Source organism: Simochromis diagramma, unplaced genomic scaffold (genome assembly GCF_900408965.1).
Source record: "Simochromis diagramma unplaced genomic scaffold, fSimDia1.1 OVJJ01000557.1, whole genome shotgun sequence".
In the NCBI taxonomy this organism is placed as follows: domain Eukaryota; kingdom Metazoa; phylum Chordata; class Actinopteri; order Cichliformes; family Cichlidae; genus Simochromis; species Simochromis diagramma.
The window spans coordinates 94683-108379 of NW_024387156.1; positions in this window are offsets into that span (position 1 = coordinate 94683).

Consider the following 13697-nt stretch of genomic DNA (forward strand, 5'->3'; position numbering starts at 1 on the left):
ATCATGCTGATGGGTTAAGGACCTTCTACGGCCCGTCCAGCTCTTCCAGTGTAACTTCCTATCTTCTGGACTCTCTTCCATGCTCTTGAGGCTGTGCCAGGAGACACAGTAAACCTTAAACAGTGCCATGTATTGATGTGGTATCTTGGCAGAGGTGGACTACCTGTGCAACTTCTGTATGGTCCAGATATAACCTCATGTTACCAGTAATGGGCCAACTGGGTCTTTACCTCACAATATAAAGCAGCTTGAGGCCAGTGTTGTTGTGATTTGGTGCTATATAAATAACCCAGCCCAAATGTCAAACTATTGGAAAAACAGTCAGAAAAGATGAGGAGGGAAAAATGTCACGTTGCCTCCACCTGTTTTGGGGGTTGACTCATTGTTGCTCCTCTAATGCACTTGTTAATTTCATAAACACCAAAGTAGCTGAAGCTGATTAACAAGCTCCTCTGCTATCTAACTGACCACATCAATATCCCAGAAGTTTAACTTACTTGAAGCTGTACTCGGAGTAAAAAGTATTCCTTTATTTCTTTTTCAGTCATTATATATCTGACCTGATATTTCAGGAGACAGGTCACTCAAGGGAAGGAGGAGCTGTGTCTACTGTTGTGTCAGCACTTGACTCCGCCCATTTGTCTTGAAGCTCATCAGTTCCTACACAACCGTGAACATGATTTAGAATTCAAATATCAAATGTGATGATGTTCAGGGCCTCAGCCTCATAAACATGACACTGACAGAGAATCATCTCAGTGCCCAACAACAGGAATATACACAAGAACAATGGGGGTTTATTCTGTGTTTGTGTTTCCAGACATCAGCAGCACAACCACAGAGCAGAGTTTCCAGGATGTCTATGTAGAGTTAAAATCCAGATTTTAATATTGAACCTGAACCCTCAAACCCAATGTGAAAGACTGTTTGTCCTTAATCAATCTGATGCTCAGCTAGCAATAGGAAAAATATGTTTTCATAAAAAAAACTTATTAGTGCACCAATATTTCACTCCAGGAAAGAATTTATGAATCATTTAGAACCTGTCAGGTTAAATTGTGAATTATAGTCCCAACAGAGAAAACAGTGGTTGGAATTTTGATCTTGTTATCTTTATAACAAGACTCATAACTCAGACGCCCTCTACAGGAAAGGGCAGAGCAGGCTGTACCTGCTGCGGAGACTCAGGTCGTTTGGAGTGGAGGGCCCACTCCTGAAGACCTTCTATGACTCTGTTGTGGCTTCTGCTATCTTTTATGGCGTGGTCTGCTGGGGCGGCAGCATCTCTGCTGGGGACAGGAAGAGACTGAACAGGGTGATCCGAAGGGCCAGCTCTGTTCTAGGATGCCCTCTGGACCCAGTGGAGGTGGTGAGTGACAGGAGAACGGCGGCTAAGCTGTCATCCCTGATGGACAACATCTCCCACCCCATGCAGCAGACTGTGACAGCACTGAGCAGCTCCTTCAGTGGGAGACTGCGGCACCCACGGTGTGGGACGGAGAGATTTCGCAGGTCTTTCCTCCCCACTGCTGTCAGACTCCATAATAAAGACTTTAACTGATCAAGCACACACATCCATACGTATGCAATAATACTAAGTGCAATAATCCTTTCTGTCATCGTTGTATTTTTACTCAGTTGTATATAGTATTTGTATTTGTATTCTATTTTTATCTTATTGTATATTTATTTTATTTTATTCTACTGTATATAGTATTTTATTCTATTCTGTACAGTTGTGTACTGTATTTATTCTTATTGTATTCAAAATTTTGCCTCATAACTTTTGCACTGTCCACTTCCTGCTGTGACAAAACAAATTTCCCACGTGTGGGACTAATAAAGGTTATCTTATCTTATCTTATCTTATATGTAGGATATGTCTGCAATGACCTCTTATAATTATTGATTTCATCAATAATTATGTTTCATCCTGCATTGTGATTCTGACACTGACTAGCCCATGACCTCCGATTAGCATACAGTCTTAGGGTGCACAACGTGGAGTGAAACCAGGAGCTTGTGTTTTTCTTCTGTGGTGTTTGTGGGCTCCACTTATATATTGAGGGAGCTTTCCTTAATGAGCTGATGCAGGTTATTAGTCGGGGGCTGGATGGGACCAGTCCCTTCAGATTCTTGATGCTTGGAGATCAAGACTATCTGGCCTTCATTTAGCAGTTCTGGGTTCATCTCACCCATTAGTGAGCTCATTTATCTGTGCTGCCAGACGCTCATGGAGTGTCATCATGTCCCACAATCTTCACTGATTTATCCATTAACTTTTTACAGTGTAACACCATCACCATTTTTAATTTTGTGATGAATTTTCAGTCAATGTACATCAATCAAATTGCATGGCACAATTCGCAGTGCATTGTTTTCTTTTGTTTTTTTTTTGGATGTCAATTTGTCATGTTTTAACAATGTGAACATCTTTTATGGTAACATGTTTTCATGTCATATTCAGCATCAACATTTTTCTTTGTTGTCTGTCTGGAGTATAATGTGTAATATTGTCAGTGCCCCTGGGATGTTGCTGGCCAGTCGCCTAGCTTGAGACCTCAGAATTAGGGAGATATTCAAAAGGGCTGTTGGGGGGTGGGGGGTGGGGGGTATACATATACATATATATATATAAAAACTTTTGTTTACAATGTTTATTTATTTGAAAAAAATGAGTTAAATGTCACCGTTATTATTGTCCAGCCAGAACCAGCGGGGGTGTACAAATTCAGAGGCTTCGTCCACCTGAGGACCTTGCCTTCGCGGTCTAATTGGGCCGGATTTTCGGGATTGGGACTGAAATTCGGGATTCTCCCAGAAAAATCGGGAGGGTTGGCATGTATGCTTGGGGGTCACTCTACCAAGTGCTCCGATTACCACTGGGACCACTGTTAACTTCACCCTTCATACATAGGGAGAGGAAACAAACAAACAGCAAAAGATGGCACAACAGATAGAAACGCAGGTTTGTCCTCTAACTCATCTGGATTGCCGAGTATCAACATGCATTTGACTGTGCCAAGTCTCTCCTCTCTCCGTGTACAAATACAACAAGCCACACTTTTGTTTCTCTCACACTGTTCAACAACATGATAACTGCTCACACAAGTGAAGGTCAAACAGTGATTTTGTCACATAACTCAGACATAGGTTATGACATAACTACACCATGTCGACACATAGATCTAACCTACCCTATCCACTGTACTATTTCTGCAGTTATGTTACCAGCTGAATATCAGAATATGACATTATGATCACGCACAGCTGAAACACAACAAGCCAGTATATGTCAGGCAATATCCCATTTCTGCCGAAAAAGCCTCAGCCCTAGATGTCATCATAGGAGATTTATTGACTACAGGAGCAACAAAGCCCACACTCCTGTCAATCCTGTGCCAAAGCCTAACAAACCTGGCGTATGGCGTTTCATACAAGACTTAAGGCAAATTAATGCAGTCATTATGCCTCTGCCACCTCTCAGACGTTCCCAGCATACTGACATCTATTCCATCCACAGCTATACATTTTACCGTGGTGGACCTGTGTTCCGCCTTTTTCTCAGTACCTGTGCATGAAGACACACAGCCGATATTTGCATTCACACATAGAAATCAGCAGTACACTTGGACTCGTTTGCCCCAAGGCATGATAGACAGTCCTGCGGCTTTCTCAATGGTGGTCCGTGCTACCCTGGACAGCTTCACTCCTCTGGAGGGCTGTACTGGATGACCTCCTCCTCTGTGCTCCGAGTGAGGAACTATGTCAAACTGCTACACACATGCTTCTCCAGCACCTCCAACAGACTGGCCACAAAGCATCAGCAAAGAAAATGCAGTACTGTCAGACTTCTGTTCAATATTTGGGATTCACACTGTCTCACGGAAAACGTTCCATGACTGCAGACAGGGTCAAAGCTGTGACCTCCGTCCCTCGGCCCACTACACAGAAGGAAATGCTGTCCTTCTTAGGCATGGTGAACTATTGCAGACAGTGGATACCAGACTGTTCTTTTCATGACCACATTCTGCGTGACTGTTGTCAACCTGCACAGGTGTACTGGCCCAAGAGCATGGCAGTGGCTACCGTCCAGTAGCCTTCTATTCAAGGTGCTGTCCGTGGTTGTTCAGGAATGCCGGCCTGCCTGAGGGCAGTAGCAGCTTGCTCTATCATGATAAGGGACTGCGAGAAGCTTACACTCTCACATGACACTATTCTACACACCAATCACCAGGTCACGACCATTGTAGCAAACATAACTACACAACATATGCAAATCTCACTATAAAAGCAAGCAGCACACCTGATTCGCCAGCACATTTATTGATCCTATGCTGTGTTCTTCTGACCGACAGGATGGCTCAGACAGGCTTGATGTTCATGACTGCATGACACGTATACGGGAATCCACAGCACCACGTCCAGATTTAGAGCAAACACCTATCCCAGACTCAGCCACGGTTTATGTGGACGGGTCCTGTTCAAGGCCGAATGACAACTCATTTCTTTGTGGCTATTCAGTGGTGACATTGCCTGACATCATACTAGAGGCTCACTCATTACCATTTCACTCAGCACAAAAAGCAGAGCTCATGGCTTTAATACGCGCCTGTGAGCTCCATTTGGATAAGCGTGTGACAATTTACACAGACAGCCGCTATGCATTTGGCGTCGTACATGACTTTGGCACATTGTGGAGACAAAGAGGATCTGGATCTGCTGATGGAAAACCGATTGCTAATTCTGATCTTGTGCAAAGACTTTTGCAGGCTATACAGTTACCATCGGCCGTTGCAGTCGTAAAAACGAAAGGACACAGTACAGCTGACACAGACGAAGCAACAGGTAATGCCTTAGCAGACGTGACAGCCAAGGCTGCAGCTGCATCACAGCTCCCACCTCCACAGGAAGTATTATCTGTGCCCCTACAGCTGCCACTTGTTACACTCCTAGACTATTTAAAAACAAATGTTGATTTAAACTTTATACAAGAGCAGGCCTCTGCATGTGATTACACCTATTGGGAGAATAATGACTGTACCTTAGATGACAGATATGGCCTATATAAAAATCTTAAGGGTTTGATTACCCTCCCATCTTGCCCGCTGCCAGTCCTTGTCCGACATTTTCACGGTATGAGTCATGTCGGACAAAGAGGGGTAATAATGGCAATAAAATCAAAATCAAGATTTGTAATTGAGAAAACATCACATGCAGTAAAAAGCATATTAGCAACCTGTCTAACATGTGCACGAACTAATATAGGGAGACCAAAAGCGAAACATCAGCATTTATCACAACCAGATTTTCCATTTCATACATTACAAATTGATTTTACACACATGCCAGCGCAAGGAAGCATCAAGTACTTACTAAGTTGATCCACTATTACCAGGATCAATTTAGTAAATGAGTAGAAGCTTATCCAACCTCAAAAGAAACTGCAGAAGTAGTCTGTCAAAAGTTGAGCAATGAAATAATACCCAGATTTGGAATACCTCACCAGATTAACAGTGATAGAGGACCTTCATTCACATCAGAAGTAATTCAAAAGTGTGCTAAAACTTTAATGACCTGGATCAAATTACTTCCTCAAGTCCTTTGTGAGATTAGAATGACTCCATCTGCAGTAACCAAATTATCTCCATTTGAAATAAGACCGTTTCCAACACCATGGTCAGCTTCCAGAGGGGCACCGCTAGTAGAAGGTGATGTATATTGCATTGTCCGACTATGTTCACAATCTGGTAGAAACACTGAATAATAACTATCAGAAAGTTTGTCTCTCTCAGCCTCTCCCCTCCACAGTTCCATCAGTGGAGACAAGGAGATGCGGTGTTGGTGAAGTCGCTAAAACCAAGGACACTCTGGGAGGCCGCGCGTTTTCCAGCCCCCAGGCTGTACTGGCAGTGACGAGAACCAGCATCCTTACGGACGGACAACCTCAGTGGATTCATGCCAGCAGGGTTAAGACCAGCCCAACCAGACCATCTCAGGCGTCGGATCAAGCAGACGACGACTCAGGCGGGCCAGCGCCGGGAACTAGAACAAATAAATACACACGGGTAGATGACATCTCCGGCGAGCCAGCGCCCGGATCCAATCCACCTACACACACGCAATCACTGATTAACACACAACGTCTGAAAGAGCCACAGCAAGGTACTCAAACATCCAGCAGGAACAGAAAGCTGAGAGTACCACATGATGTCTAACCTGATAAAGCTAGACTCATTCCATCCTGATAATGGAGAAAATGAAATGCCCATTGTCATCACACGACGCTTATTATATGTCTCTCGAACCTGGGACCAGGCCAGGAGATGACTGAAGAACTGTTTTTCCTATATATTTTCTTATATATTTAGGTTATTTATCATATCTATCGCATTAACTTTAGGATTTTTCTTTGCTATCTTGTATTGTAGACTGCAAGCATGTTCACATTTCTGCAGGTCATATTTTGCTGACAATACCTCATGCTCTATTTTATTGGTTGTGCAATAATACTCTTAGACTAGCCTTACCTGTTAATTGGACCGGTACCTGTGGTCTAGTGACCGTTGATGTATGCTGTACTTTCATTCCCAATAATACCGCCCCTAACGGTTCATTCACACAAGCTATGAATAGACTTGAAGCATTGAAGATAGAACTAATTGCCAATACAGGCCACGGTCAGTGGCTAGATAAGTGGCTACAGGACACGTTTGGAAAATGGAAGGAACTAATTGTAGCCTTTGTAACCGTTGCCGCATGTTTTTGATAATTATTGTCTGTTGTGTGATACCATGTATACGCTCTCAGAATTTTTGATATTAAGCTTGCTCGAAGGACCAGTTCATGAAGGACCATTCATGATTTGTTTTATGTTTATGATTTGTCTTTATATTATGTTATTACATTCTGTCTTTATACTATGTTATCATTTCATGATAAAAGGAGGGAACTGTTGTGATATTTTGATACCATGGTAGCATTTACAGGATATTGTTTTATAGTGATATTATACAGGAAAACTGTTACTCAATAAGGCCCATTTACTAGTTGTTTTTCTCTTTCTCTGTGACCCAAGAATTAATGTGTAAGAATCACAGGATGGTACCTCAAGGTCGAAAACACCACAGAGATCACTTCCTTACTCCCATCCTCCCTTCTTTATCTCCTAGAAAAGAGCTTGTTAAAGGCCAGGTGGTTTGTTTCAGAATTCACTAATGAAAGAACTCTGTATTCTATGTCTAGGAGTGTATTTTGCTGGGATGATCATAAATTGTAACTGAAGAGATAAACTACACAAAGGATACTTCTTTGCTCAGGAGGCAGGAAGACGTTTCCTTATTTGGTCTGTACCGGTTTGAACTGAGAACATGCTGACACACGAACCTTTTTCCTCTATATAAGCTGTTGTGTACTTAATAAACCTTTGAGTTGATTTTGGAAGAGCAACCTGAAGCAGTTTCTGTGTCATTTTGTTCTCCCAAGCTACTCCCGGCGCTGTAACTAACCCGCTGAACGGCATACCTGAGCGTTACTTTGAATAATTAGGAGTCTTATAAGGAAAGGACAAAACTCTGCTTATCGCTCACGCCACGGAGGAAACCCGGGACAGAAATTTCCTTCACTTTTTTCTAAAAAAGGGAAATGTACTATTAATCATTCTATTACATGTATGTGATTATTACAGATGTAATTCATATTTCAGAGTAGTAATTGCAAATTACTTCGTGTAAGCAAGATGAGAGACCACGGCTATAAAAGCGAAGGTGGATTTGGGAAGCCTGTCGCAGCCATGTCCTGTCCGTTTACGCGAGCAACCCATTGCGGAAGGTGCAAGATTGATAAGGAGAGTTCTCAGAATCCAGCGTATATTGCGGGATAGACAGGATCCTTTAGCTCAGCGCGACAGTGTGCTCATAGAGAGATATCGATATTCCCGTGAGGGTATTATTTATTTAACCAACTTGTTGACGAGGGGGTGCAGGACTACCACCTGTCTTTTTTTGCTCTGCCCTTTTCGTGGTTGCTGTTATGAACAAACAGATTATTTCAGGGTTTCTTTGCAAGAGACTAAAAGCAATATAAGTGATAAATATTACCATTCTGTAGAATATTCTTATATTTCACTTTTACTTGTTCCCATGTTCTAGTGGGTCCTGTTGTGGCTCTAATGTGAAAGGGGATATAATATAACATAATATAATATAATGTAATATAATATTGGATAATATAGTGTGATATGATAAATCTACCCTACCGCCTACTGGTGTTGGCCAGAGGGGCCGATGGCGTGATATGGCAGCCTGACTTCTGTCAGTCTGCCCCAGGGCAGCTGTGGCTACACCTGTAGCTGCCTCCACCAGTGTGTGAATGTGAGAGTGACTGAATAGTGGCATTGTCATGCGCTTTGGGTGCCTTGAAAAGCGCTATATCAATCCACTCCATTATTATTATTAAATTACTTACGAGTTTAATTTGTCAGCAACTTTCTGCCAGCCCTCTCTCCTTGCTTTTGCAGCCTTTTGCAGTGTTCCCTTGCGTTTTAATTAAACTCTGAAACTCCTGAAATCCCTCACTCAAGAGTTCTTGCTCTGCTGCCGAAAAATACCGAGCGCGCTCCTTCGACATTTTCGCCGACCAGTCAGAGGGTTGCCGATCAATGTTTCTACTATCGATGCGTAGCCCCTTTTACGACACCCAGTGATCTCACATTACTTCATCCATCTGTACTAATCGTCAACAGCAGGTGTGTTCGGAGAACCGGATTAGCGAGCTCACGGTTAGCGCGATGATTTGGTCTTGGATATGTCATTTGATCTTGGATGTAGTAAGCGACGTACGAAGAACGGGCCCCTGATGCGTAGAGCTTCCCTGTGTTTATTTTTGGGCCTAATTAGTTCTGTGAAATAAACCATGTTTTAATCACATCAACTTTGTGGTCGTAAATGGTTTTCATTACACTTTGTGTTGCCCCCAACCCAGTACTACTTCGTTTCTAAGTGGGGTGTAACAATGAGAAGCAAGCTGAGTTTACCAAGTTAATAATAAAACCTTTACTACTTGTGTTCATATGTGTGCTATTTAAAAAAAAAAAAAAAAAAAAATTCATGACACTGTTTCTATTCAAATGACTTTATGCTTAAATTCTTCAATAGGCATGATAACATCAGAATTGGTGTGATAGAGATTTTAGTATTGTCTAAGCACTTTACAGGCTCAGAGTTTAAATGTAGTATTTGCACAGTGAAGAATATCACTTGTTGAATAGTAAAATAAAACAGCTGTTTTTTCAAACACAGCAGCGTGTGTGTGTGCAGAAAGATCGGACAATAGAGCTGTGCCTTCTGCTCTGCCAGCACTTCATTTTGACTGTCCATCTTCAAAACACAAGTTCCTGCATAGCCATAATCAGGACTTAGGATTTAAATGCCACACTTGATCATGTTCAGAGCCTCAGCCTCATGAACCCGACCATGATAGTCATCTCAGTGTCCAAGCAACAGGAACATATACAAGAACAATGTGGGATTTATTCAATGTTCCTGTTTCCAGAGGTCAGCAACAGAGACAGAGAGCAGAGTCTCCAAGATGTCTATGGAGAGTGAGCAGCCCAAAGATCCTAATCCACATTTGAGTACTGAACCTGAAACTTCAAACACAAGGTTAGAGACTTTTTGTTCTTAATGGATCTGATGGTCAGCTCACAATGGAGAGAACAATGTTTTCATTAAGGAGAGCAATTGTGCACAGATCAGTTTAAATTATGAATTAGAGAAGTCAGAACTGGTACAACAGTGGTCGCAACTGGGATCTTCTCACTTTTGTTTATAGGATATATTAATACTCTCCATCCAAGTTTGGGGTTTACTGCCCTGAGTGTTCCAGTTATGAGGACCTCTGGTGCCTTCACTTTTCACATCTTCTTTAGCTCATCTCTCAGCCTTTGCTGTTTCTGAAGCTTCTCTTTCTCCTTCGTCTTGATGTTGCTATCACTCGGTATAGCTACATCTATCACTACAGGCTTCTTTCTCTGCTTGTCCATCTATGTGCGGTTGATTGCCGTCAGCAGATTGCTTTTCTGTATCTGGAAGTCTCACAGGATCTTATTCATTCTCACCCACCATCTTAACCTTGGGACAAGCACATACTCTGCACAGATGTTCCTGTATACTCTGTATGTATGCACTACCTGCTAGCATCTTGCACTCAGCTGTTATGTGCTGGATTATCTCAAGAGCATCTCTATACAGCCTGCATTTGGGTTTTTTGCTGGTGTGGTAGACCACAGCCTCTATTGATCTCAGACCCAGAGCTCGTTCCTGTGCTGCCACTATTACTGCTTCTGTGCCATCTTTCAATCCAGCCATTAGCCACTTCTTCTATCTGCTGGTGTTTGCTGTGCAGTCGACTGTCCTTCTACGATAGTTTCTCTCCTTGCTCCTTTTATTTTACAGGTTCGTGCTACCTGAGGTATTCACAAAATATGCGATAATTTGTGGCCATCTTTCTGATGTACTCATGGCTCTTTCTCGTTTCATCCTGGATAGTAGTTCTGACACTCACTAGTCTTTGGCCTCCTTCTTTCCACTTGGGGTATAGTCTCAGGGTGCTGGATTTTGCACGTAACCCTTCAGGGGCTTTCTAGTCTTATTGTCAGTGGTGTCTATTTTCTTCTATGGCCAGCTTATTGTCCAAGCAGGGCATCTGATAACCAGCAGGGTGTAGCTGTTCATTATTCTTCCCATTAAGCTAACGTCTCAGGACTTGCCTTACTCTTCAAAGGTATAGCCTGTGGGATTCCACGGTACTTATAACTATCCTCATTTTCTGCAATGTAATGCTTCTGGTAGTACAATCCTCTCAGTTCTGACTAACTTACTTCTCCTTATTACTACTTTAATGTTTTCTGATATTGTTGCTCCTAGTGGTGGGGATCAACAAATCAATGTCTCATTCACTCCTGGCAAACAGCTTGATGTCATCCATGTAGAGATGGTGGCTGATGATGGCTGATCCATGACCAGTCTTGTTAATGATCTGGCTGAGGGCTATCAGGACTATCCAGAACAGCAGTGGGGATAGAGCATATCTTTGTAAATGGTGATAACTTCTGCAATTGGCTTGAAGTTGGTGTTTAGGGTTTGTTGGGAAGTATTCATGTAACAAAGTGTTTTGCAGGTTACCTCTGTGGTGGCCATCTTGTTTTCCCAGTAAAGAAGAGGCCTGCCTCAATTGCAGCTCTTTTATAGGCCAGTTTGTATTAAGAAGGCGTGGTCTTTAGAGTATTTAAAGGGAGCAGGAAATGGATTGGGAGCCATTTTGAGAAGTTGCTGTCTGTGTGTGCATGATGTTGGCAAGAGACAATAAAACAATTACTTCAATTAAGATAGAGTGAAGTCTGATGTTTCCCTCACTGCTCCTCGCGGCGTAACAGGGTTGTTTGCCATATCTACATCTAATTCCCGATGAAGGCTCTGACTTTATTGTCTTTTGTACTGGTCATAATCAGAATAACCTTTATTTGACTAGTGAGTCAATTTCCTTGTTTGTGTGCACTATAATTTTTCTTCATGTCCACAGCCACAGACAGCAAGTTGGAGCAGCTGTATACAAAGTAAGACTGAATATCTGTCTGCTGAAGGGCTTATTTATGAAAACTATTTTTTGGTGTTTTGTTCAGATATTAAATCAATATTAAATTCTTTCTTTGTTCTTGATTGTTTTTCTTATCTTTCAGAAGATGCTGGCCTTCAGGAGCTTTTAGATGAACATAAGATCGATCTCAGGAAGAAATATAAACATGTGTCTGAAAGAGCTGATGAAACGGGCAGTGGAACTGTCTATCAGGGAATCTATGCAAAGTTCCATATCACAGAGAGACAAATTAAAACTGTTTATACCCAGCACGAGGTGAGGCAGCTAGAAATGGCTTTCAAGGAGAAACCCATGCATGACACTCAAATCAGGTGCCAAGACATTTTTGAAGCCTTACCTGAACAACAGAAACCCATCAGAGTGGTTCTGACGACTGGTGTTGCTGGAGTTGGAAAAACATTCTCAGTACAGAAGTTCGCTCTGGACTGGGCAGAAGGTTTGGAAAACCAAGACATTGATGTGGTGGTCTTGCTTTCATCCCGGGAGCTGAACGTGATCAGAGATGACCGGTACAGTCTTCTGGAACTGCTTGATGTTTTTCATCCAATATTACGAAAGGTCACAGCAGAGCAACTCGCTGTCTGCAAACTTTTGTTTATCTTTGACGGCCTGGATGAAAGCAGACTTTCACTGAATTTCACTAAAGTGAAGCTCGTGTCTGATGTCACACAGAAGTCATCAGTTAGCGAGCTGCTGACAAATCTCATCAAGGGGAATCTGCTTCCCTCGGCTCTCATCTGGATAACTTCTCGACCTGCAGCAGCCAGTCAGATCCCTCCTACATGTGTTGACAGGATAACAGAAGTACGAGGCTTCACTGACGCCCAGAAGGAGGAGTACTTCAGGAGGAGATTCAATGATGAAGAGCTGTCCAGCAGAATCATCTCCCACATGAAGACATTCAGCAGTCTCCACATCATGTCTAGAATCCCAGTCTTCTGCTGGATCACTGCTACAGTTCTGGAGCACATGTTGACTACAGGGAGTGCAGAATTATTAGGCAAGTTGTATTTTTGAGGAATAATTTTATTATTGAACAACAACCATGTTCTCAATGAACCCAAAAATCTCATTAATATCAAAGCTGAATGTTTTTGGAAGTAGTTTTTAGTTTGTTTTTAGTTTTAGCTATTTTAGGGGGATATCTGTGTGTGCAGGTGACTATTACTGTGCATAATTATTAGGCAACTTAACAAAAAACAAATATATACCCATTTCAATTATTTATTTTTACCAGTGAAACCAATATAACATCTCCACATTCACAAATATACATTTCTGACATTCAAAAACAAAACAAAAACAAATCAGCGACCAATATAGCCACCTTTCTTTGCAAGGACACTCAAAAGCCTGCCATCCATGGATTCTGTCAGTGTTTTGATCTGTTCACCATCAACATTGCGTGCAGCAGCAACCACAGCCTCCCAGACACTGTTCAGAGAGGTGTACTGTTTTCCCTCCTTGTAAATCTCACATTTGATGATGGACCACAGGTTCTCAATGGGGTTCAGATCAGGTGAACAAGGTGGCCATGTCATTAGTTTTTCTTCTTTTATACCCTTTCTTGCCAGCCACGCTGTGGAGTACTTGGACGTGTGTGATGGAGCATTGTCCTGCATGAAAATCATGTTTTTTCTTGAAGGATGCAGACTTCTTCCTGTACCACTGCTTGAAGAAGGTGTCTTCCAGAAACTGGCAGTAGGACTGGGAGTTGAGCTTGACTCCATCCTCAACCTGAAAAGGCCCCACAAGCTCATCTTTGATGATACCAGCCCAAACCAGTACTCCACCTCCACCTTGCTGGCGTCTGAGTCGGACTGGAGCTCTCTGCCCTTTACCAATCCAGCCACGGGCCCATCCATCTGGCCCATCAAGACTCACTCTCATTTCATCAGTCCATAAAACCTTAGAAAAATCAGTCTTGAGATATTTCTTGGCCCAGTCTTGACGTTTCAGCTTGTGTGTCTTGTTCAGTGGTGGTCGTCTTTCAGCCTTTCTTACCTTGGCCATGTCTCTGAGTATTGCACACCTTGTGCTTT